The sequence below is a fragment of the Phoca vitulina genome, unplaced genomic scaffold, assembly GCF_004348235.1.
Source record: "Phoca vitulina isolate PV1807 unplaced genomic scaffold, GSC_HSeal_1.0 scaffold44, whole genome shotgun sequence".
NCBI classification, from domain to species: domain Eukaryota; kingdom Metazoa; phylum Chordata; class Mammalia; order Carnivora; family Phocidae; genus Phoca; species Phoca vitulina.
The window spans coordinates 9,493,417-9,516,318 of record NW_022589747.1 but is presented as its reverse complement, the minus strand read 5'-3'; the positions used below and the strand labels follow the sequence as shown (position 1 = coordinate 9,516,318).

General features: G+C 39.6%; 2 protein-coding genes across 11 annotated transcripts in view; one reads left to right on the top strand and one right to left on the bottom strand.

The window, feature by feature from the left end:
- Positions 1-17,602, bottom strand: part of LOC116648530 (cytochrome c oxidase assembly factor 1 homolog) — a 131,120-nt gene extending 113,518 nt beyond the window's left edge. For 3 of the 9 annotated variants that reach the window (XM_032430551.1, XM_032430558.1, XM_032430552.1), the window contains exon 1: positions 1,652-2,618. The gene's annotated coding sequence lies outside the window, so the exon portion shown is untranslated. The other 6 variants (XM_032430549.1, XM_032430553.1, XM_032430562.1 and 3 more) reach the window with 4 other exon arrangements.
- A 74-nt stretch (positions 17,603-17,676) lies between these two features.
- BLVRA (biliverdin reductase A) overlaps positions 17,677-22,902 on the top strand; it is a 60,697-nt gene continuing 55,471 nt past the window's right edge. The window contains exon 1 of one of the 2 annotated variants that reach the window (XM_032430544.1): positions 17,677-17,754. The gene's annotated coding sequence lies outside the window, so the exon portion shown is untranslated. The remainder of the gene's footprint in view (positions 17,755-22,902) is intronic. The other variant, XM_032430545.1, reaches the window with a different exon arrangement.

Below are 22,902 nucleotides of genomic sequence, written 5' to 3'. Positions count from 1 at the left end.
ATGAACACTGGGTGTTATAAGTAAGGAATCATTGAACACTACATCAAAACTAATGTTACTGTATGTTGGCTAATTGAATGTAAATTAAAAAATAAAATAAAAAATAAATTAAAAAAAAATGATGTTCACACAAAAACCTGTACATGAATGTTCGTAGCAGCATTATTCATAATGGCCAAAACTCAAACGTCTACCAGCTAACCGACGGATAAATAAATGGTCGTATATCCATACAATACTATCTAGCAATAAAATGGAATGAAGTACTGATACAAGCTACAACATGGATGAACACCAATGTTAGGTGAAAGACAACAATCAAAAAAGACCACATATTGCATAATTTCATTTATATGAATTGTCCAGAAAAGGCATATATGTAGACGGATTAGCAGTTGCATAGAGGTAGGAGTGGGGTGGGGTAGGGGAAAGATCAGAAGACTCCTAATAGGTACAGAGCTTCTTTTGGGGGTGATGAAAATGTTTTGCAGAAATGGCTGCACAACTTTGTGAATGTACTAAAAATCAATGTATATTTTAAACGGGTAAACTCTAGGGTATGTGAACTATATCTCAATTAAGCTGATACTTTCTACAAGGATTTTTTTTTTTCCCAATATACCCCTAAGCTCCTAAAACAGTGCCTGGGAATATTAGGAATTCAATAAATTTTGACAGAACGGAAAATAAGCTTCAAAAGGCAGGTAAACCATTGTAAAACTTTGTCATATCCTAAGTGATGAAATTACCGCGTTGGCATTGCTGGAGCATTCGGCCTGTATGTGCAGGTGTTTTCCAGGAAAGGGGTTGACGGAACACTCAGCATTAGCAAGACATTGAACGGTCTGGAAGCCAGGCTAAGGAATCTGTATTATCCTAAATCAACGGGAAGGCCAGTAAGATTCCGAGCATGAGAACAACACAATCAGATCTGTGCTTTGGATGTGCAAAGTTTAAGTAGAGTCGTTACTTCTACACAAAGGTGAAACAGAGCAACAAAATGCCTTAAACGTGGAGCAATAACCCACAGGTAAGAATGAGAAAGATTCAAGAAGCAAGTATTAAAATGTAAGAATCTTTATGGATTTTTAATATTATACACAACACACGGACTGACATTCACACATGCACGTATGTCCTGTCCCCAACAACAAAAATCATCTCTATGGTCAGGACCCCGTATGAGTGCAAGTGTGATGGGGACAAAAATCACTACGACCACTTCCCAGAAAACTCTTTTCTACCATCATCTCGGCAGGGTCTTGCTCACACTGTTGTAACTCAGGACCATCCACGAAGTGCCCAGTTCCACCTCTCAGGGAGGGCTCCCAACTCTCCACAAGGGCTCCTAGGAACGCTCCGCACGGACTGCAGGGCAGGGTCGCGGTCAGCACTCGCGGCCCCATAACCCCGAGAGGGAGGAAGCACCTTGTAGCAGCCCGCGGCGCTGAGACCAGCAAGGGCCCCCAGGCACCAAGCGACCAGCGGGGAGGTCGCAACCGGGCGGCGGCGCAAGCCGCCGGGAGGTAATCCCTGAGGACATTACCCTGGCAGCGGCCCACACGGAGCGCAAACGCAGCCGCCCAGACTATGGGAACAAAATTTCCAAGGGTAAAAGGGACGGGGCGCTTGGACCCACGCGGAATCTAACCTGGCCGGGATCCGAGCAACAAGCCGCGGAACGCGCGTGCTCTGCCTCCGGAGGCAGCAGAGTGGGCGGGAAAAGTCCGCAGGCCCGCACGCCGGCGAAGAGCAGTGGAGACTTCCGGTGCGTCATCCTCGCGGGCCTAGAGCGTCAGGGCCGGCCGGCCGCCCGGCTCCAGACCCTGGTCCAGAAAACCCGCATGCCACGCTGAGAGTCGCTGGTGGACGTGGGGTGGTGGCTTCAGCTGCCCGGACGCTCGGACTCGCACCGGGAGTGGTGTGGTCTCCTCAGATCCCCTCTTTCTGTTTTCTGCGTCCCGTTAGCCCCCAGCATACAATTCAGTCCAGCAGCGCTAGTCGAGGAAATTTAAACCAGCGGCTTATATGGCTCCTGGTGGGGATCTGGCGCTTGGGCTGACCTCCAAGGACTTGAAACCACCCGCCATCTGAGTCCCATTCTGGCTCTGAAGTCCGTCTTGCCCCATTCGGCTGAGAAATTTGGCAACATTAAATTTCCTTTTATTCACCAAATACTTATTAAATGCCTGCTGTGCTCCAGGGAATGCAAGGGTAAGAAGGAAAAAAAAATGTAAATTACCTGAGTAGTAAAATGAATAACAACAGAATTAATCTCTTAAATTTGTTGTAAGGATGTAAAGCACTTAGGTAGGGTCTGGCACTTTGTAAGTAATCACTAAGGGTTAGTTACCCTTAATTTCATTTTGAACATTCCATTGCTGTCATTGATGTAGGAAAGATGTTAGAGTTCTAAGTCAACAGCCAAGAAAGAATTCTTGAGAGGTCTTTGGTGCAAAAAGGTGGTTTTATTAAAGTACACGGACAGGGACCTGCGGGCAGAAAGCTGCAATGGGGTCGGTAAGGGGTGGTGATGATATACCTTCAAGTTGGGAAGGGGTTAGGGATAGCATAAGTCTCTAAGGAATTTTGGAAACAAGGTTTCCAGGACCTTGAGGGGGTTATTTATTGTTGGGAAAAGGTCATTTATTACTGTCTTATAAAACCTTAGGCAGGGCGCCTGGGTGGCTCAGTCGTTAAGCGTCTGCCTTCGGCTCAGGTCATGATCCCAGGGTCCTGGGTTCGAGCCCCGCATCGGGCTCCCTGCTCCGCGGGAAGCCTGCTTCTCCCTCTCCCACTCCCCCCACTTGTGTTCCCTCTCTCACTGTGTTTCTCTCTGTCAAATAAATAAATAAAATCTTAAAAAAAAAACACCTTAGTCATGAGACCATTCAGATGTATATCCCTGGGTCATATGCTTGGGGGATGATTGCTAACATGTATCTTGGGGAGTAAAGATAAAGGAAGTTTCCAAAGGAATTTTATGTTCTAGAAGACTCACAGGGTGCTAGGGGTCAGGCTAAGATTGCATTTTGCCCTTAGCAAAGTGTCAACATCCAGGCAGGTGGGTCCCTCGAGGAATGTCACTCTGCCTGTTTGAAGGACTTGTCAGTGGGCAACTAGTAAGGAAATTAATTTTTCTTCTGCTTTTGTTTTCCCACATCATCATCACCAATATTACTATTATCATGTACTTTTTTAATGTCAAGTTTGAAGTCCAAGTACCTTTCCTCCAAAAAGTAGTCTCAGTATTCGTGGGTCACCTAAATTTGATATGTTCCATAACCAGACTAGTAAGTTTAATGTCATTTCAAACCTGGAGCTCCCCTGTTAATGAAGTTCTTGGGGGGATATCTAATATGTTCCCTTATTTTCTGATAGAGATTATATGAAGATTAAATGAGGTTAGGTAGCACTGGTGATGTTGTAAGCGCACAAAAATATTAGTTGTTAAGTCAGCTTGAGACAGGAATTCTACTTCTTACAGCCACAAGTATCCTATGTGATACTTTCTCTCTCTTTCCTATATATTTAGGGAAAGGATCTGTTTTGCTACCTCTTAACTTCCAAGGAGCCAGGGCAGGGGTAGGAGGTAGAGAGATGAGGAGGGGTTTACTATAGTGCTGTCAATGAGGCGTAATATTATGTGGTGAAATGGCTACTTTGAGAAATGCACCAACGGCAACAGGACCAAATCCAGCATATCTAGTCTATCTCTCAGCAGCTGCCTAGAACTATCAAATCAGAATAGAGTTACTATATACAGCAGTTGTTCCTCTACATGGAAGTATCATTTTCTGCATATTAATATTCTACTACCTTACTAAGTTGTTTTATTGTTTGGAGTTGATTCTTTTAGATTTTCTGTGATTACAATCATGTCATTGAAATAAAGTTTTACCTTAATCCTTTCCAAATTTTATACCTCTAATTCTTCATATCTAATTGTATTGGCTAGTTATTTCCAATAAAAATATTTAATAAATAGTGAAAGACAGTAGGCTTCTTTGTCTTATTCTACTTTTAATGGGATAGCTCTAGAATTTTCCTATTAAGTATGCGCCTGGGTTCATAAAACAAATCTCAATAAATTTACATAGATTAAAATCATGCAATATGTTATGTGACTAGTACAATTATATAACATAATTAAATTAGAATAACATAATTATATTTATAATATATATAATATATAACAGTTAAATTAGAAGTTAATAACAGAAAGGTATGAGGGAAAACTCCAAATATTTTGAAATTAAACAACATTTTTTTTATTTTTTAAAGTTTTTTTACTTTTTTGAAAGAGAGAGAGAGAACATGAACAGGGGAAAGCACCGAGGGAGAAGCAGGCTCCCCGTTGAGCAGGGAGCCAGATGTGGGGCTCTATCCCAGGACCCTGGGATCATGACCTGAGCTGAAGGCAGACGCTTAACCAACTGAGCCACCCAGGTGCCCTAAACAACATATTTTTAAATAGACTATGGGTCAAAGAAGAAATCACAAGGAAACTGATAAATATGTTGAACTGAATAAAAATAAAAACATATCCAAAAGTGTAGAACACAGTGCAAGTGGTGCTTAGAGGAAAAAATTATTGCTTTATATGTCTATATTAGAAAAAAGGAAAATCTAAATTATTTAAGCTTCCACTTTAAGAAATTAGGGGGAAAAAAACAAAACTAGGAACAAAGGAAATAAAGATACTTCTGGAAATTAATTGAATAGAAAATGTTCTTTTAAAAGATAAAATTAGTAAACGTCTAGCTAAAGATCTGATCAATCAAAAAAAAGAGGTGGGGGGGACACAAATTAACCAATATCAGGAATGAGAGAAAAGAAATCAGCGCAGATCCTATAGGCATTAGTGAAAAAGAAAGGGATTCTGCCTCTAGTAATAGCTGAGTACTTCCTATTGGAGCAACCCTCCTACAGGTAAAAACTGTAAACTCTGGGCCAAGTAGAAAAAAATAACTACCTGAAGATAATGGGAGAACAGCACAAGAAGGTATATGCTGGAGAAGAGTTAATGCTTTTGTCAAAAAAAAAAAAAGAAAAGAAATGGGACACAGTGAGTTTCCCATTTGTATGGCTTTTTGCTTGAGGGCAAACCCCAGTTCTTGCTTTATTTTGTTTGTTTTGTTTTTTATTAAGTTCAATTAGCAAACATACAGTACATCATTAGGTTTTGATGTAGTGTTCAATGATTCATTAGTTGTGTATAACACCCGGTGCTCATCACATCATGTGCCCTCCTTAATGCCCATCACCCCATCCCCCCAACTACCTCCCTTCTGCAACCCTCAATTTGTTTCCCGGAGTCCAGAGTCTCTCATTGTTTGTCTCCCGCTCTGATTTCTTCCCATTCAGTTTCCCCTCCCTTCCCCTATGATCCTCTGTGCTATTCCTTATATTCCAGATATGAATGAAACCATATGATAATGGCTTTCTCTGATTGATTTATTTCACTTAGCGTAACACCCTCCAGTTCCATCCATGTCGATGCAAATGGTAGGTATTCATCCTTTCTGATGACTGAGTAATATTCCATTGTATATATGAACCACATTTTCTTTATCCATTCATCTATTGAAGGACGTCTCAGCTCCTTCCACAGTTTGGTTATTATTGACATTTTTGCTATGAACATTGGGGTGCAGGTTGCAGGTGCCCTTCATTTCATTACATCTGTATCTTTGGGTAAACACCCAGTAGGGCAATTGCTGGGTCATAGGGTAGCTCTAATTTTAACATCTTGAGGAAACTCGGTACTGTTTTCCAGAGTGGCTGCACCAGCTTCCATTCCCACCAACAGTGTAAGAGGGTGCCCCTTTCTCCACATCTTCACCAAAATTTGTTCTTCCCTGTCTTGTTAATTTTAGCCATTCTAACTGGTGTAAGGTGGGTCTCGTTGTGGTTTTAACTTGTATTTTCCCTGATGGCAAGTAATGTGGAACATTTTTTCATGTGTCTGTTAGCCATTTGTATGTCTTCTTTTGAAAGTGTCTGTTCATGTCTTGTGCCCATTTCTTGACTGGATTATTTGTTTCTTGGGTGTTGAGTTTGAGAAGTTCTTTATAGATCTTGGATACCAGACCTTTATCTGTAATGTCATTTGCAAATATCTTCTCCCAGAGAATGGTCCAGTTTCATTCTGCAAGTGGCTGTCCAATTTTCCCAGCACCATTTATTGAAGAAACTGTCTTTTTTCCATTAAATATTCTTTCCCACTTTGTCAACAATTAGTTGACCAGAGAGTTGAGGGTCCATTTCTGGGCTCTCTATTCTGTTCCACTGATCTATATGTCTTTTTTTGTGCCAGTACCAGGCTGTCTTGACAATCACAACTTTGTAATATAGCTTGAAGTCAGGCATTGTGATGCCCCCAGCTTTGGTTTTCTTTTTCAACATTCCCCAGGCGATTTGGGGTCTTTTCTGGTCCCATACAAATTTTAGGTTGTTTGTTCTAGCTCTGTGAAAAATGTTGATGGTATTTAGATAGGGATTGCTTTGAATATGTAGCTTGCTCTGGGTAGCATAGACATTTTAACAATGTTTATTCTTCCAAGCCATGAGCATGGAATGCTTTTCCATCTCTTTGTGTCTTCCTCAATTTCTTTCATAAGTGTTCTGTAGTGTCTAGAGTAGAGATCCTTTACCGCTTTGGTTACGTTTATTCCAAGGTGTCTTATGGGTTTTGGTGCAATTGTAAATGGGATCAATTCCTTAATTTCTCTTTCTTCAGACACATTGTTGGTGTATAGAAATGCAACTGATTTCTGTGCATTGATTTTGTATCCTGCCACGTTGCCAAATTCCTGTATGAGTTCTAGCAATTTGGGGGTAGAGTTCTAGCAATTTCGGGTTTTCCACATAAAGTATCATGTTGTCTGCAAAGACAGAGAGTTTGATTTCTCCTTTGCCAATTTGAATGCATTTCTTTTTGTCATCTGATTGCTGCGGCGAGGACGTCTAGTACTATGTTGAACAATATTGGGGAGAGTGGGCATCCCTGTTGTGTTCCTGACCTTAGGGGAAAAGCTCTCAGTTTTTCCCCATTGAGAATGATATTCACTGTGGGCTTTTCATAGATGGCTTTTATGATATTGAGGTATATTCCCTCTATCCCTACACTGTGCAGAGTTTTAATCAAGAAAGGATGCTGTATTTTGTTAAATGCTTTTTATGCATCAATTGAGAGGATCATATGTTTCCTATCCTTTCTTTTATTAATGTTATCTATCATGCTGATTGATTTGTGAATGTTGAACCACCCTTACATCCCAAGAATAAATCCCACCTGATCGTGGTGAATAATCCTTTTAATGTACTGTTGGATCCCATTGGCTAGTATCTTGGTGAGTATTTTGGCAACCATGTTCATCAGGGATATTAGTCTGTAATTCTTTTTGACAGGGGTCTTTGTCTGGTTATGGGATCAAGGTAATGCTGGCCATAGAACGAGTTTGGAAGTTTTCCTTCCATTTCTAGTTTTTGAAACAGCTTCAGTAGAGTAAGTATTATTTCTTCTTTAAATGTTCAGTAGAATTCCCCTGGGAAGCCATGTGGTCCTGGACTCTTGTTTTTTGGGAGGCTTTTGATTACTGCTTCAATTTCCTTGCTGATTATTGGTCTGTTCAGAATGTCTATTTCTTCCTGTTTCAGTCTTGGTAGTTTGTAAGTTTCCGGGAATGCAGCCCCTTCTTCCAGATTGCCTAATTTGTTGGCATATACCTACTCATAATATGTTCTTAAAATTGTATTTCCTTGGTGTTGGTTGCAGTCTCTCCCCTTTCATTCATGATTTTATTAATTTGGGTCCTTTCTCTTTTCTTTTGGATAAGTCTGACCAGAGGTTTATTGATCTTATTAATTCTTTCAAAGAACCACTTCTAGTTTCATTGATCTGTTCTACTGTTCTTCTGGTTTCTCTTTCATTGATTTCTCATCTAATCTTTATTATTTCTCTTCTCCTGCTGGGTTTATGCTTTATTTCCTGTTCTTTCTCCAGGTCCTTTAGGTGTAAGGTTAGCTTGTGTATTTGGGATTTTTCTAATATTTTGAGAGAGGCTTGGATTGCTATGTCCTTCCTTCTTAGGACCGCCTTTGCTGTATCCCAGAGGTTTTGAACTGATTTGTTTTCATTCTCATTAGTTTCTTTTTTTTTTTTTTTTTAAGATTTTATTTATTTATTTGACAGACAGAGAGACAGTGAGAGAGGGAACACAAGCAGGGGGAGTGGGAGAGGGAGAAGCAGGCTTCCCGCCGAGCAGGGAGCCCTATGCGGGGCTCGATCCCAGGACCCTGGGATCATGACCTGAGCCGAAGGCAGACGCTTAACGACTGAGCCACCCAGGCGCCCCTCATTCTCATTAGTTTCAATGAATTATTTTAATTCTTTAATTTCTAGGTTGACACATTCATTCTTTAGTAGGATGCTCTTTAATCTCCAAGTGTTTGAGTTCCTTCCAAATGTCCTCTTGTGATTGAGTTCCAGTTTCAAAGCGTTGTGGTCTGAAAATAGGCAGGGAATAATCTCAATCTTTTGGTATTTGTTGAGACCTGATTTGTGACCCAGTATGTGAGGAGAGAGAGAATCTTAAGCAGGTTCCATGCTCAGGGCGGAGACTGACACCAGGCTTGATCTCACCACCCTAAGATCATGACCTGAGCTGAAATCAAGAGTCAGATGCTTAATTGACTGAACCACCCAGGTGCCCCCATCTGTTTTGTTTCTTAAATTCTGCAGAGGAGTGAAATCATATGGTATTTTTCTCGGATTTATTTCACTTAGCATAATACACTCTAATTCCATCAACATCATTGCAAGTGGCAAGATTTCATTCTTTTTGATGGCTCAGTAATACTCCATTATATATATATATATATATATATATATATATATATATATATATATATTCCATTATATTTGCTTATATATATAAATATAAACACACATATACATACCATATCTTCTTTACCCATTCATCATTCGATGGATATTAGGGCTCTTTCCATAATTTGGCTAAGGTGGATAATGCTACCATAAACATTGGGGGTGTATATGACCCTTTGAATTAATATTTTTGTATCCTTTAGATAAATACCTAGTAGTGCAATTGCTGGGTCATAAGGTAGCTCTATTTTTAACTTTTTGAGGAACCTTCATACTGTTTTCCAGAGTGACTGCACCAGTTTGCATTCTGACCAACAGTGTAAGAGAGTTCACCTTTCTCTGCATCCTTGCCAACATTTGTTGTTTCCTGAGTTGTTAATACAGCCATTCTGACTGGTATGAGGTGGTATCTCATTGTGCTTTTGATTTGTATTTCCCTGATGCAGAGTGATGTTGAGCATTTTTTCATTTGTCTGTTAGCCATTTTATGTCTTTTTGGAGAAATATCAGTTCATGTCTTCTGCCCATTTTGTAACTGGATTATTTTTTTGGTGTTGAGTTTGATAAGTTCTTTATAGTCACCTTTTAGTTTTGTTGATTGTTTCCTCCGCTGTGCAGAAGCTTTTTATCTTGATGAAGTCCCAATAGTTCATTTTTATTTTTGTTTCCCTTGCCTTTGGAGATGTGTCTAGTAAGAAATTGTTACAACTGAGGTCAAAGACATTGCTGACTGTGTTCTCCTCTCAGATTTTGATGGTTTCCTGTCTCACATTTATGTCTTTCAACCGTTTTGAATTTATTTTTGTGTATGGTATAGGAAAGTGGTCCAGTTTCATTCTTCTGCATGTGACTGTCCAATAGAACCAACACCATTTGTTGAAGAGACTGTCCTTTTTCCACTGGATTTTTTTTCCAAAATATTTTATTTATTTATTTTAGAGAAAGAGAGAATCTGAAGCAGACTCCACACTGAGCGTGGAGCCTGATATGGGGCTCGAACTCACGACCCCGAGATCGTGACCTGAGCCAAAATCAAGAGTCGGAAGCTTAACTGACTGAGCCACCCAGGCACCCCTCCACTGGATATTTTTTCCTGCTTTGATGAAAATTAGTTGACCATAGAGTTGAGGGTTCATTTCTGGGCTCTCTATTCTGTTCCATTGATCTATGTGTCTGTTTTTATGCCAGTACCATACTGTCTTGATGATACAGCTTTGTAAAACAGCTTGAAGTCCTGAATTGTGATACCACCACCTTTGGTTTTTCTTTTTCATCATTCCTTTGGCTATTCAGGGTCTTTGTGTTTCCATACAAATTTTAGGATTGTTTGTTCCAGCTCTGTGAAAAATGTCGATGGTATTTTGATAGGGATTGCACTGAATGTGTAGATTGCTTTGGGGAGCATAGATGTTTTAACAATATTTGTTCTTCCAATTCATGAGCATGGAATGTTTTTCCATTTCTTTGTGTTTTCCTCAATTTCTTGCATAAGTGTTCTATAGTTTTCAGAGCACAGATCCTTTACCTCTTTGGCTAGGTTTATTCCTAGGTATTTTCTGGTTTTTGGTGCAAATGTAAATGGGATCGATGCCTTGGTTTCTCTTTTTTCTGCCTCATTGTTAGTGTATAGAAATGTAACTATAGTTATTGTAATGTAATTATAGTTATTGGCCAGAGTCCTGATTCTTGGAAGATGGTAGAATAGGAAGAATCAGAAATCAGTTTCCCCATTTGGACAATAAGTGCACTGGCAGAATCTGTCTGAGGCAACTATTTTTGGAATTCTAGAGTCTGATGAAGGCTTGCAACATACAGGGGAAGACTTGGATTTGGTAAATTGTGCTAATTTCAGCTCTTAGCACTGTAGTGGCTCCCCATCCCCTAACCCCAGCCACATGGCAGGCAGCTAGGCATGTGTCCCTGTAGCAGCTTACATGCAGCTTGCAGAAGCCAGGAGTCTGTCTGCAAAATATCTGTACTCTGATCACTGATTGCCAATTAAAATCATAGAAGTTCAGACTAAGAGGTGGGTAGCCATTATTGTTGCAATTCCCTTCATTGTTGCAAGCCCTGTCCACCTCAACTGAAGTAACTTTCGGGGAATTATAGGGCCAATGCCTTTCCCCCCCATTCCTCTTTTGCCTTTTTCCCTTTTGGGGGGGCCAGACATTAAAGATTAGGACATAAAAAACAACTGCATCTATGGGAAAATTAGAAAGTGGTTGCACATTTCTATGAAAAGCCTCAAAAAAGACCTGAGAAGACCTTAAATTTACACCTCAGCCTAATCCTCACCACAAAGCAAACTACAAAAATTTTAAAAATAATAAAAATAACTAAAATCAGCAAACCCTGGGGAAGGGGGAGGATCTGATTTCCAGCATTACCACACTATTAGATTCAAATGATCAGTGTCGCACACAAAAAAAATCATAAGGCATACAAAGAAATTGGAAAGTATGGCTCATTCAGAGGAAAAAATATAACAGAAATTGTCCTTGAAAAAGTAGATATACTAGAAAAATCTTTAAAACAATTGTCTTAAATATGTTCAGAGAACTAAAGGAAGATGTAGATAAAGTAAATAAAATGATATGTGAACAAAATGGAAACACCACTAAAGAGACAGAAAACCTAAAAAGAAACCAAGAAGAAGTTCTAGAGCTGAAAACTACAATAACTGAAATGGAAAATTCACTAGAGGGATTCAAAGACAGACTTGAGCAAACAGAAGAAAGAATTAGCAAACTTGAAAATAGGACAATGAAAATAATGAGGATGAGAAACAGAAAAAAACATTGAAGAAAAGTGAACAAAACCTAATGGATTAAACAGAACAATATATGCAACGTGGAAGTCCCAGAAGGAGACTAGAGAAAGGGGCAGAGGGAATATTTGAAGAAATTCTGGCTGAAAACTTCCCAAATTTGATGAAAGACATAAATATAAATTTCCAAGAAACTCAATGAACTCTAAGTATGATGAACTCAAAGAGACCCACAGCAAGAAACATTGTAATCAAACTTTCAAAAGGCAAAGACAATAAGAGAATCTTGAAAGAAGCAAGATAGAAGTAAAGCTTCATATACAAGGAATCCTCAATAAAATTATCAGCAGATTTCTCATCAAGAACTTTGGAAGCCATAAGGTAGTAGGTGGCTATATTCAAAATGCTAAAAGAAAAAAAAAAAAACAAGAATACTGACAAAATCGTCCTTCAAAAGTGAGAGAGAAAAAAAATGAGAGAAGAATTAATATTTTTCCATATAAACAAAAGCTGGGGGAGTTTGTAACCACCAGACAAACTCGGCAAGAAATGGTTAAGGGAGTCCTGCAAAGTGAAATGAAAGGACACTGGATAGTAACTTGAAGCCATAGAGAGAAATACAGATCTCAATAAAGGTAAATATATGCAAAATTATAGAAGTTACTATTATTGTAAAAATGGGTTGTAATTGCACTTTGTTTTCTATATGATTTAAGAGACTTATATATTTAAAGAAAGTATATTGTTACTGTAAAAGTTAGTATTACTCTAACATTGGTTTGTAAGTCTAAGTCATATTTTCTAGACAATTTAAGAGACTGATGCATTTTAAAAATCATTAGTTTATGTTTTAGGGCACACAAAGTATAAAGAAATAATTTTGTGACATCAGCAACCAAAAGGAAGGGGGGACAGAACTGTAAAGGAGAATAGCTTTTGTACGTTATTGAAGTTAAGCTGATAGAAATTCAAATTACAGTGTTATAATTTTAGGTTGTTAAATGTAATTCCCATGGTAACTACAAAGAAAATAGCTATAGAATACACACAAAAGAAATGAGAATGGAATTTGAACATTTCAGTACAAAAAGTCAACTAAAAAAAGAAGGTAGTTACAGGAAATGAGGGACCAAAAAAAGCTATTGGGCATGTAGAAAACAAATAGTAAGTGACAGAAGTTAAGTCCCTCCTCATCAGTAATTACTTTAAATGTAAATGGATTAAGCTCTCCAATCAAAAGACAGAGATTAGCAGAATGGATAAAAACACATGCTTTCTACAAGAGACTCAGACGAGAACCAAAGACACAAACGGGTCAAAAGTAAATGGATGGAAAAAAGATATTCCATGCAAATAGTAATCAAAAGAAAGCAGAGGTAGCTGTAATAATATCAGACAAAATAGACTTTAAAACAGAAGAGTTTACAAGAGGCAGAGATGGACATTATATATTAATGAAAGTTTCAATACAGCAAGAATAAATAATAATTATAAACATTCATGTACCTAGTGACAGACCATCAAAATATATGAAGCAAAAACTGACAGAATTGAAGGGAAAAACAGACAATTCTACAATAATAGTTGAAGACTTTAATACCCCACTCACAATAATGGATAGGACAACCAGACAGAATATAAATAATGAAATAGAGGATTTAAAGAACACAATAAACCAACTAGATCTAATAGGCATACACAGAATACTCAACTCAACAATAACAGATTACACATTCTTCTCGGGTGCACATTGGACATTTTCCAGACCATATTAGGTCACAAATTAAGTCTCAATATATTTAAAAGGATAGATATCATACAGAGTATCTTCTCTGACCACAATGGGATGAAATTAGAAGTCAATAACAAAAACAAAACTGGAATATTCACAAAATTGTGGAAATTAAACAATGCATGTTTTAAATACCCGGTAGATTAAAGAAGAAAATACAAGGGGAATTAGAAAATACTTAAAGATTAATGAAAAAAAAAACCCACAACATTTATGGTACACAGTAAAAATGGTACTAAGGTGGAAATTTATAGCTAAAAACACTATATTTAAAAAAAGAAGGAAGGGTGCCTGGGTGGCTCAGTTCGTTAAGCATCTGCCTTTGGCTCAGGTCATGATCCCAGGATCCAGGGATTGAGCCCCACGTCTGGCTCCCTGCTCAGCAGGGAGCCTGCTTCTCCCTTTCCCTTCACCTGCCAATTCCCTGCTTATTCTGCTTGTGCACTCTCTCTCTAATAAATAAATAAAAATAAAAAAAGATTCCAAGTCAACAACCTAACTTTACAACCTAAGGAACTAGAAAAGAACAACAAACTAAACTCAAAGCTAGCAGAAAGAAGGAAATAATAAAGATTAGAGCAGAAATAAATGAGAGAAGAGAAAAATAATAGAGAAAATGGATGATACCAAAAGTTTATTCTTTGAAAACATCAGCAAAATTGACAAACCTTTAGCTAGATGAACTAAGGAAAAAAATAAAAAGACTCAAATTACTAAAATCAGAAATGAAAGTAGAGACATTACTATCTATTCTAAAGAAATAAAAAGGACTGTAAGAGAATACTAAGAACAATTGTACACTAACACATTGGATAACCTAGATGAAATGGACATTTTCTTAGAAACACAAAAGCTAGTAAGACTAAATCATGGAGAAATAGAAAATCTGAAGAGATCTGTATAACTAGTAAGGAGATTGAATCAGTAATCAAAAATCCCCACAGAAAGAAAAACCTTGGATTTGCTGGCTTCACTTGGTGAATTCTACCAAACATTAAAAGAGGACTAGTACCAATCCTCAAATTTTTCAAAAAATTGAAGAGGAAGGAATGCTTCCTGACTCATTCTATGAGGCCTATATTACCCTGATACCAAAGCCACACATAAACACTATAAGAAAGGAAAATACAGATGAATATCCCTTATTAGCCTTGATGAAAAAATACTCACCAAAGCACTAGGAAACAGAATTCAGCAGCATATTGAAAAGGATATACACCATGACCAAGTAGGATGGTTCAGTATGGAAACTGATAAATTTAATGTACCACATCAAGAGACTCAAGGGAAAAAAAACTACACGATCACTTCAATTGATATAGGAAAAGCATTTGACAAAATTCAACACCCTTTCATGATAAAAACTGGGAACAGAAGGAAACTACCTCATTATCATAAAGGTCAGATACGAAAAACACAGCAAACATCATACTCAATGGTGAAAGGCTGAAAGCTTTTCCTGTAAGATCAGGAGCAAGGCAAAGATGCCCACTTTCACCACTTCTATTCAACATAGTACTGGAAGATCTAGCCAATGCATTTATTTTTATTTTTTTAATTATTTTTTTAGTTTTTAAAAAATTTATTTTAGAGAGAGAAGCAGAGAGAGAGAGAGAATCCCAAGCAGACCCTACACACAGCACAGAGCCCAATGTGGTAGCCAATGCATTTAGACAAGAAAAAGAAATAAAAACCCAAATTGGAAAAGAAGAAGTAAAATTATCTCTGTTCGTGGATGATCTGATCTAATATGTAGAAAATTTAAAAACCCTACAGAAAACTATTAGAACTAATAAGTGAATTCAGGAAGGTAGCAGGACAAAGTCAACACACAAAAATCACTTGCATTTCTATACACTAACAATGAATAATCTGAAAAGAATGACAAAAATAATTTTACAACAGCATTAAATAGAATAAAATACTTAGAAATTAACTAAAGAGGTGAAAAACTTGCACAATGAAAACTATAAAACCTTGCTGAAAGAAATTAAAGAAGACATAAATAAATGGAAATGCATCCCATGTTCATGTATTAGAAGACTTAATCTCATTATAGTGTCAATACCACCGAAACTAATATATAGATTCAATTCGGTCCCAACAAAAATTCCAATGACTTTTTTTTTTGCAGAAATAGCAAAACTCATCCTAAAATTCATGGGATATCAAGGGACCATGAATTGCCAAATCGATCTTGAAAAAGAACAAGAGAGGAGGGGGACTCACACTTCCTGATTTCAAAATTGATTACAAAGCTATAGGCAATCAAAGCAGTGTGGTACTGGCAAAAAGACAGATATATCAACTAATGTAATAAAATAGGGACCGCAGAAATAAACCTTCACATGTATAGTCAAATGATTTTTGACAAGAATGTCAAGTCCATTCAATGGGGAAAGGATAGTCTGTTCAACAAATGGTGCTGGGAAAACTGGATATCCACATTAACTCAAAATGGGTCAAGGACCAAAATAAGACCTAAAACAATAAAATTTCTGGAAGAAAATAGGACAAATTTTTGTGGTATCAGATTTGGCAATGATTTCTTTTTTTTAATTTTATTTATTTTTATTTTTATTTTTTATCTATTTATTTTTAAAGATTTTATTTATTTATTTGACAGAGAGAGACACAGCGAGAGAGGGAACACAAGCAGGGGGAGTGGGAGAGGGAGAAGCAGGCTTCCCACTGAGCAGGGAGCCCGATGCGGGGCTCGAACCCAGGACCCTGGGATCATGACCTGAGCCGAAGACAGACGCTTAACGACTGAGCCACCCAGGCGCCCCGGCAATGATTTCTGATATAACATTAAAGGCACAGGTAACAAAAGGAAAATTAGAGAAATCGACTCCATGAAAATTTTAAAATATTTTGTATCAGAAGACACTATCATCAGAGTAAAAAGGCAACTCACAGAATGGGAGAAAATATTTGCAAATCACATATCTAATAAAGGATTAATATCCAGAATAGATAGAAAACTCCCAAAACTCAACACCAACCAACCTGATTCAAAATGACTTGGATACTTCTCCAAAGAAGAGATACAAATGGCCAACATGCTCACGAAAGGTTGTTCAATATTATTAGAGAAATGCAAATTAAAACTATAATGAGATACAATCTCATACCCATTAGGACGGTTACCATCAAGAAAACAGAAAATGAGTGTTTGTGAGGATGTGGAGAAATGGGAACCCTTGTACATTATTGGTGGAAATGTAAAATGGTAGAGTCATTATGGAAAACAGTAGGGTGGTTCCTCAAATAATTTAAAATAGGATTGCCATATGATCCAACAATTCCACTTCTGGGTATATACTTCATATATATATATATATACTTATATATTTTTTCGATATAAATAAAAAAATCTGAAGCAGGGTCTCAGGTATTTGTACACCCCTTTTTATAGCAATATTATTCACAATAGCTAAACTGTGAAAGCAACTCAAGTGTCCCATCAATTGGATGAATGGACAAGACTTAAATGTTTAGCCTTAAAAAGGGAAGAAATTCTGCAATAAGGCTTTACGGATGAACTTTGAGGACCTTATGCTAAATGAAATTAGCCAGTCACTAAAAGACAGATACTGTATGATTCCACTTACAGGAGGTACTTAAGAGCAATGGAATCATAAAGAAAAAAGCATACTTTGCCAGGGCATAAGGGGGAGTCATTGTTTAATGAGTAGAGAGTTTGAGTTTCACAAAACGAACATAGGGGAGGGATGGTGGCGATCATGGCACAACAGTGCGAATGTACTTGATATCCCTGACCTGTGCACTTAAAATTATTAAGACGGTAACTTTTACGTTATGTGTATGTTACCACACCGACAGAAAAAGAAAAAAAACAAAAAATGCTTTGCTGCCTCTTTAACCTGGACCCAAAAAGGACCGAGCTGATTCTCGTGGTGGGAGTGCTGCCCAGAAGAGGGGCGGAGCACACGGTAGACCCCACCCCCACCCTCCCCCCCACCCTCCCCCCCCCCCCCACCCTCCCCCCTCCCCCCCACCCCCCCGCGCGGAGGCCTCACAGGTCTGGAACAGGGCGGCCTACGGTCTTCTCCTCCTCCGCCTGCGTCCCTCGTCCGTCAGTCGGCTCGCAGCCAGCCCTGGAGGCTGGGGCGGGGCTCTCCCACAGGGGCCTGAGGCAGGGCCCCTCCCCTCACCTCCCTGGGCGCTCCCCCCGCCCTCGCGCGCCTCAGCCAATCGGAGCCGGCGCCCTCCTCAGCGGCAGGCTAGGCGGCCGCACGGCGACTGCGCGGGGAGCTCGAGCTTTGTAGCCAACGGCAGGTAAGGCGGACGGCGCGGGCGTGAGCGGGGGTCGCGGCCAGCTTTTTTTTAAAAACCTTTGGGCAGGAGCTTGGAAAACGTGGCCCGCGGGAGACCGGGCCCCGCCCTGCGGCCTGGGGCCCAGGGCCGAAACCCCGGCCTCCGCCTGGGCGCCTGCTACCTCGCTTTGCTGGGCCCGGAGGGGGAGCAGGCAGTCCCGGGGCTTGGCTGGCCGGGATCGCGGCGAGCTCTCCCTGGAAGGGGCTTCCTCAAATAAGCAAAACACAGACTGTTTAAAAAAGTAAATGTGTATTTTATTTTAAAAGTGTTTATGGTTTCAGTTGTAATGTAGGCGTAAGTCGGCCGGTGCTGTGTACGTGCACGGCGTAGTCCAAGGGGCTGGGGCTGAGCCAGTGGTTCTGTCGCGGCAGCTCGAACGTGTGCTGACAGCTCGGTCCACGCGAGCGTGCGGTGCCGGGGGTCTGCTCCTCGAGTACAGATCCTGCGCAAGCCCCTACACCTCTCCTGGCCGCGCTTTCCTCTTGGGAAACTGGAAAGTATAGGGATTTCATAGACCCCTGTGAGGGTTAAATGAGTTAAGTGCGCTCTAAAAAACTAAGGCTGAGCTCCCAGCAGCAACACGGTTAAATATATACACAGACTTTTCCAAGTCCTGATACCCTGAATCGTTCGACAAAGGAATTAAGGTAGTTCACAACAAAAGCGCATAGCATGGTCAAAAATAAATATAATTATATATATATATATATATATATATATATATATATATACACACACACACACACACACATAGATACTGGGAGCAGAGACAGTGTAAGAACAGAAAATAAGTCCGGGCAAAAAAAAAAAAAGTAAGTATGTCAGTACTGTCCAATAGACCTTCCTGTGATAATGGAAATGCCCTCTATTTAATTAACTAACATATTCGTAGCCATATCTGTCTAGTGGCTACCTTACAGGACAGTGCAGGTCTCTAGTTGGGTCTCAGATTTGTTTCTAGGAAGGTAAACTTGGTTAGTTACATAGTTCTGGTCATTTGGAAAGTGAAGCATGCTAGAGGCTTCTCCCCACCTCCCCTCTGGCAACCACCACTTTGCTCTGTTTATAAGAGCTTTTAAAAGGTTAGAAACAAAAGTTAGTGCTGCGTGTTCCGCCTGTGTGGAAGGTTTGCATTCGCTTGCCCTCCCCCACTTGTCAGTTATGCTCTGCCGGTCCTGGGGTCCCGTAGCTGTCTCCAGCAGGAAGAACTGGCCTTTCGGTAACAGGGAACCAACGTTCCTGTCTTTCTGGGGGATCAATGTCTAACACCTATGGGCCCCAGAATATCCTGATCTCAACCCAGTTTTGAAACTGAGTTGCACATTATTTGCAATTATTTGAATTAATTAAGTCACTTTAAAAAAACAGGACAGACCCTCATAAATTTCAGTACACTAGACGTTTATTCCTTAATAAGAGTATTTTGACTCCTGTTACCTCAGTTTTTCTTTTTATATCTATCAAGATCACTTTTTTTTTTCAATAATTAGTGCTTTATCATCCATCCCAATAGAAAACAGAATTACAGATCGTAGAAAACCACAAATAAGGGCGCCTGGCTGGCTCAGTCAGTGGAGCACTCGACTCTTGATCTTGGGATTGGGAGCCGGAGCCCCGTGTCGGGTGTAGAGATTACTTAAAAATAAAATCTTAAAAAAAAAGAAAAAAAGCCACCACAAATAATCGATTTATATTAGTCAACATCATGACTACAATTTTGAAAAATGGTACTTTCAAGAAAAGGTAGATGGTTTCGAAATGGTGATAAGGAGGAATAGGACGAACATAGAGCAGGTAGGAGTGGCAAGAAGGTGGGGAGAGGAAGAGAGTGGCTTAGGTCTGGAGAGAGTGTCCAGGAAAGCTTTACCTCTTCAGCCCTTTTGTGTGTTTTAATTTCAATGGCAGCTGCTTCCCTGGCTCTGATAACTGGAGCCTTGTCCCAGTTTACATGTGTGTGTGCCTTTGAGAGAACCAGAAAAGAAGTTAGTAACCTCCAGTTAACCAAGACAAACACTGAGGAAGCTAAACCAAAGGAGAACAAAAAAATAGAAGTGGGTTAGAATTACAGCGTGTCAGCACCGAAAGAGAGGTCATCTAAGTATGTCTAAGTTCATCTGCCCCTCTCCTTTTTTTGTGGTGCAGAAACCAACACACGTACCTCGGCCTTGGTCAGACTGGTAGTGGGTGCTCATGCCCGGTATAGAATTCTGTTCTTGAGTCACAGGCGGGCTGTTACCCCCAGAGTGATAGCTTGTCTGAGTGCATCACGTTTTGGGGTCAAAGCTCAAACTCCAGCACTTTTAGTAGACCTGCTGCAGTAGATGTGGGGAAAGGAGAAACCTACTCCAAATTGCTTTAAGCAGGTTTTTTTTATGCAAAAGTCTTGGCTTTTTTTCTTTAGCTGTCTAGTGAACCACTGCAGCCTGAACTATCGTTTGTCATTATTTGGTAATTCAGGAACTAACTCAAGATTCTTCTGTTTTGTGTTTTTTTTAAGTGCTTGCTCCTAGACATACCATATATTTCTGGATGGGGAGACCTATTAATTCACATTAATTTAATTGATAAGTTTGATACAGTTACAGGCACGGTCTCAGTGGAACTGTTCTGTTATGTTTTGTTTGTTTTTTACTTGACAAAGATGTTCTAAAATTAATCTGGAAGTCCGAGCAAGCAAGAATAGATAGGAGTACTGCACAAGTTAATGAGAGAACTTGAACTATCAGATAACAAAACGTATTAAGTCATAGTCATGTAAACAGTATATTATAGGCATGGGAATAAAGGTCAATGACAGCAGAAAAAGTGAAAAAAAGAATAACCATATTCATAAGATCTTGTGTACAAGTCATTGGGGGAAATGATGAAACAGTCTATTAATTATTTGGGAACAACTCAACTATTTGGGGGAAAAGTACAGGTAGAGTCTTACCGCATGCCATACACCAAAATACAGCCTAGATGGATTAAAATACAAAAATAAATTAAAAAGTTAAAAATCTAAAAGGAAATAAAAATGTGTCTATGCCTGTTTCTAAACATAATACAGACAGTCAGAAACTTAAAGGCTTTTAGTGTTTGACCAGTTAAATATTAAACCCTTGAAATAAACAAATGAACAGACCTAAATCTTCTTGCTATAGGATTAGGTCTTAGATATTTAAGAATATATTAAAATATAGAATAAAATTCTCCCTGGATTCTTTTCAAACTTTAACTCGTCTTGGCAGGCCAGTGGGGAGGAAGAGAACTGGGTGATGAGCAGGGAGAGAATGGAAAGGCAGAGCCAGATCCCGCCTGGTCTGGGGTTGTGCCTCTTGGCTGTACCATCTTATTATAAGAGGAATTGAAAGCTGGAAGGGAGAGAGCATGGGAAGGATACCCCGGTCGGAGGATCTGGCCAGGATACCCCGGTTGAATGTGCTTTATACATGAGAGTGTAATTCATCCTAGGTAGTAGACTACTGATGCCTAATGAGCTAGGATTTCTAAGCGGCATTCTGTCTCCCACATGTGCGTTTCTCCACATCATTCTTTGTTTTCTTTTGTTTTGCTTTCTCAGATTCTGTGGGAAAGCAGTAAGGTTTATAAACGATGTTTTGTAGACATTTTTCATAGGAAACTTTCCTGGAAGTTCTCATTTGAAAGGAAAGGCAAGTAGTAGCAATGTTTCTGCAAGGACAAAGGACTCAGGGCAATTTAATGATTTCTTTGGAATGTGATTTGGGCGCTGGAGACAAATTAGAAGCCGTAGAATTGCTAGGTCAGGGGTTGTGTGCATTTGGAATTGTAATAGATGTTGCGTACTGCCCTCTTACAGAGCTGATACCCCTCTGTAGGCCCCCAGTAATGTCAGAGAGTGTTCTTCCCCACCCTTTCCCCACTGCACTGTGGCAAACATTTTGATCTCTGGCAGTCTGATAGACCACCTTTGTGAAATAATAATTTGCATTCTGTGATCATAAGTGAGGTTGAGCATTGTTCTACTTGTTTTAAAAGTCGCCTGAATTTCATTCTGTGGGAATCAGAGAGCCTTTTAGAGCAGGAACAGACCTTAGGGATGAAGTCCACGCATTCAGCCTACAGACGAGGAACCTGTTTGGACATGATCCCTTGGCTCGCCCATGACTGATGCAGGGCCAACACCAGTTCTGTTTGTCATAGGAGTTGTCTGAGGGAGTGTAAGACGGGATCTGTAAAGGTCTCTGGAGTACTCTGGAGTTTGGCTCTAGAACCACAAAGTCTGAAAATTACCGTGCAGTGCTACAGGGCCTAGACTGTGAGACCAAATGCTTGTACCCACACTGAACTCAGGTGCCTTGTCTGTAAAATAGAATTAGCGTTAGCTCTTTTGCCAAGGGTCTGTGGATTCGTGTTAATACAAAGTAGATATAAGTAGGCTCACAACTATAACTAACCTCCTCGTATCTGTGCATTTTGTTATCTGACTTTCCCACCCACATGTAAGCTCTAAGGGAGGCTTAATCAAAATTCTTAAAAATATGAGTAAAACACAGTAGAGTTTTGGGTAGGGCATCTGCATGGGAGAGCTACCAGGGTGTGTTCTCTGGGGCCCCCTGTGGTCCAGGCTGCTACTTAACACACGTCCTTGCTTAGTTCTAGCTTTTCCCCCTGGCTTTGCTGTCAGTGTCTTGGTTGTCCTTCCAAGATATTTTATGCATGAGAAGACATCATACCCATACTGACTCCCTGAGATCTGGGAGGAAAGCCTACCCGCTTTGTTACTCCCTGCTTTTTAGGTTTGTCTTCTACAAGTTCCCCTTTTCACATTTTTCAGGAAACATGAAAAGGCTCTGGGTTATTAAAGGAAAGACAGCCCATGTGCCTGCTGGGTTAGGTCATGAGACCCAATCTCAAAGCACAAAGGAGGAATGAGGAGAGAAGAAGGGAGGGGAATTACTGAAAATGGGTTATTTTCAACACACAGCCCAGATGACCATCCCAGATGTTCATAGGATTGTCAAGGGTCAATTTTTTTTTGTTTCTGTTTGTTGTTTTTAATAATGGGTGTTATTTATTTCATTGTTCTTGTTCATGGTTATCATCACTATGTCCAACCCTTTCTGTATTTTGAAGGAGAATGAGCTC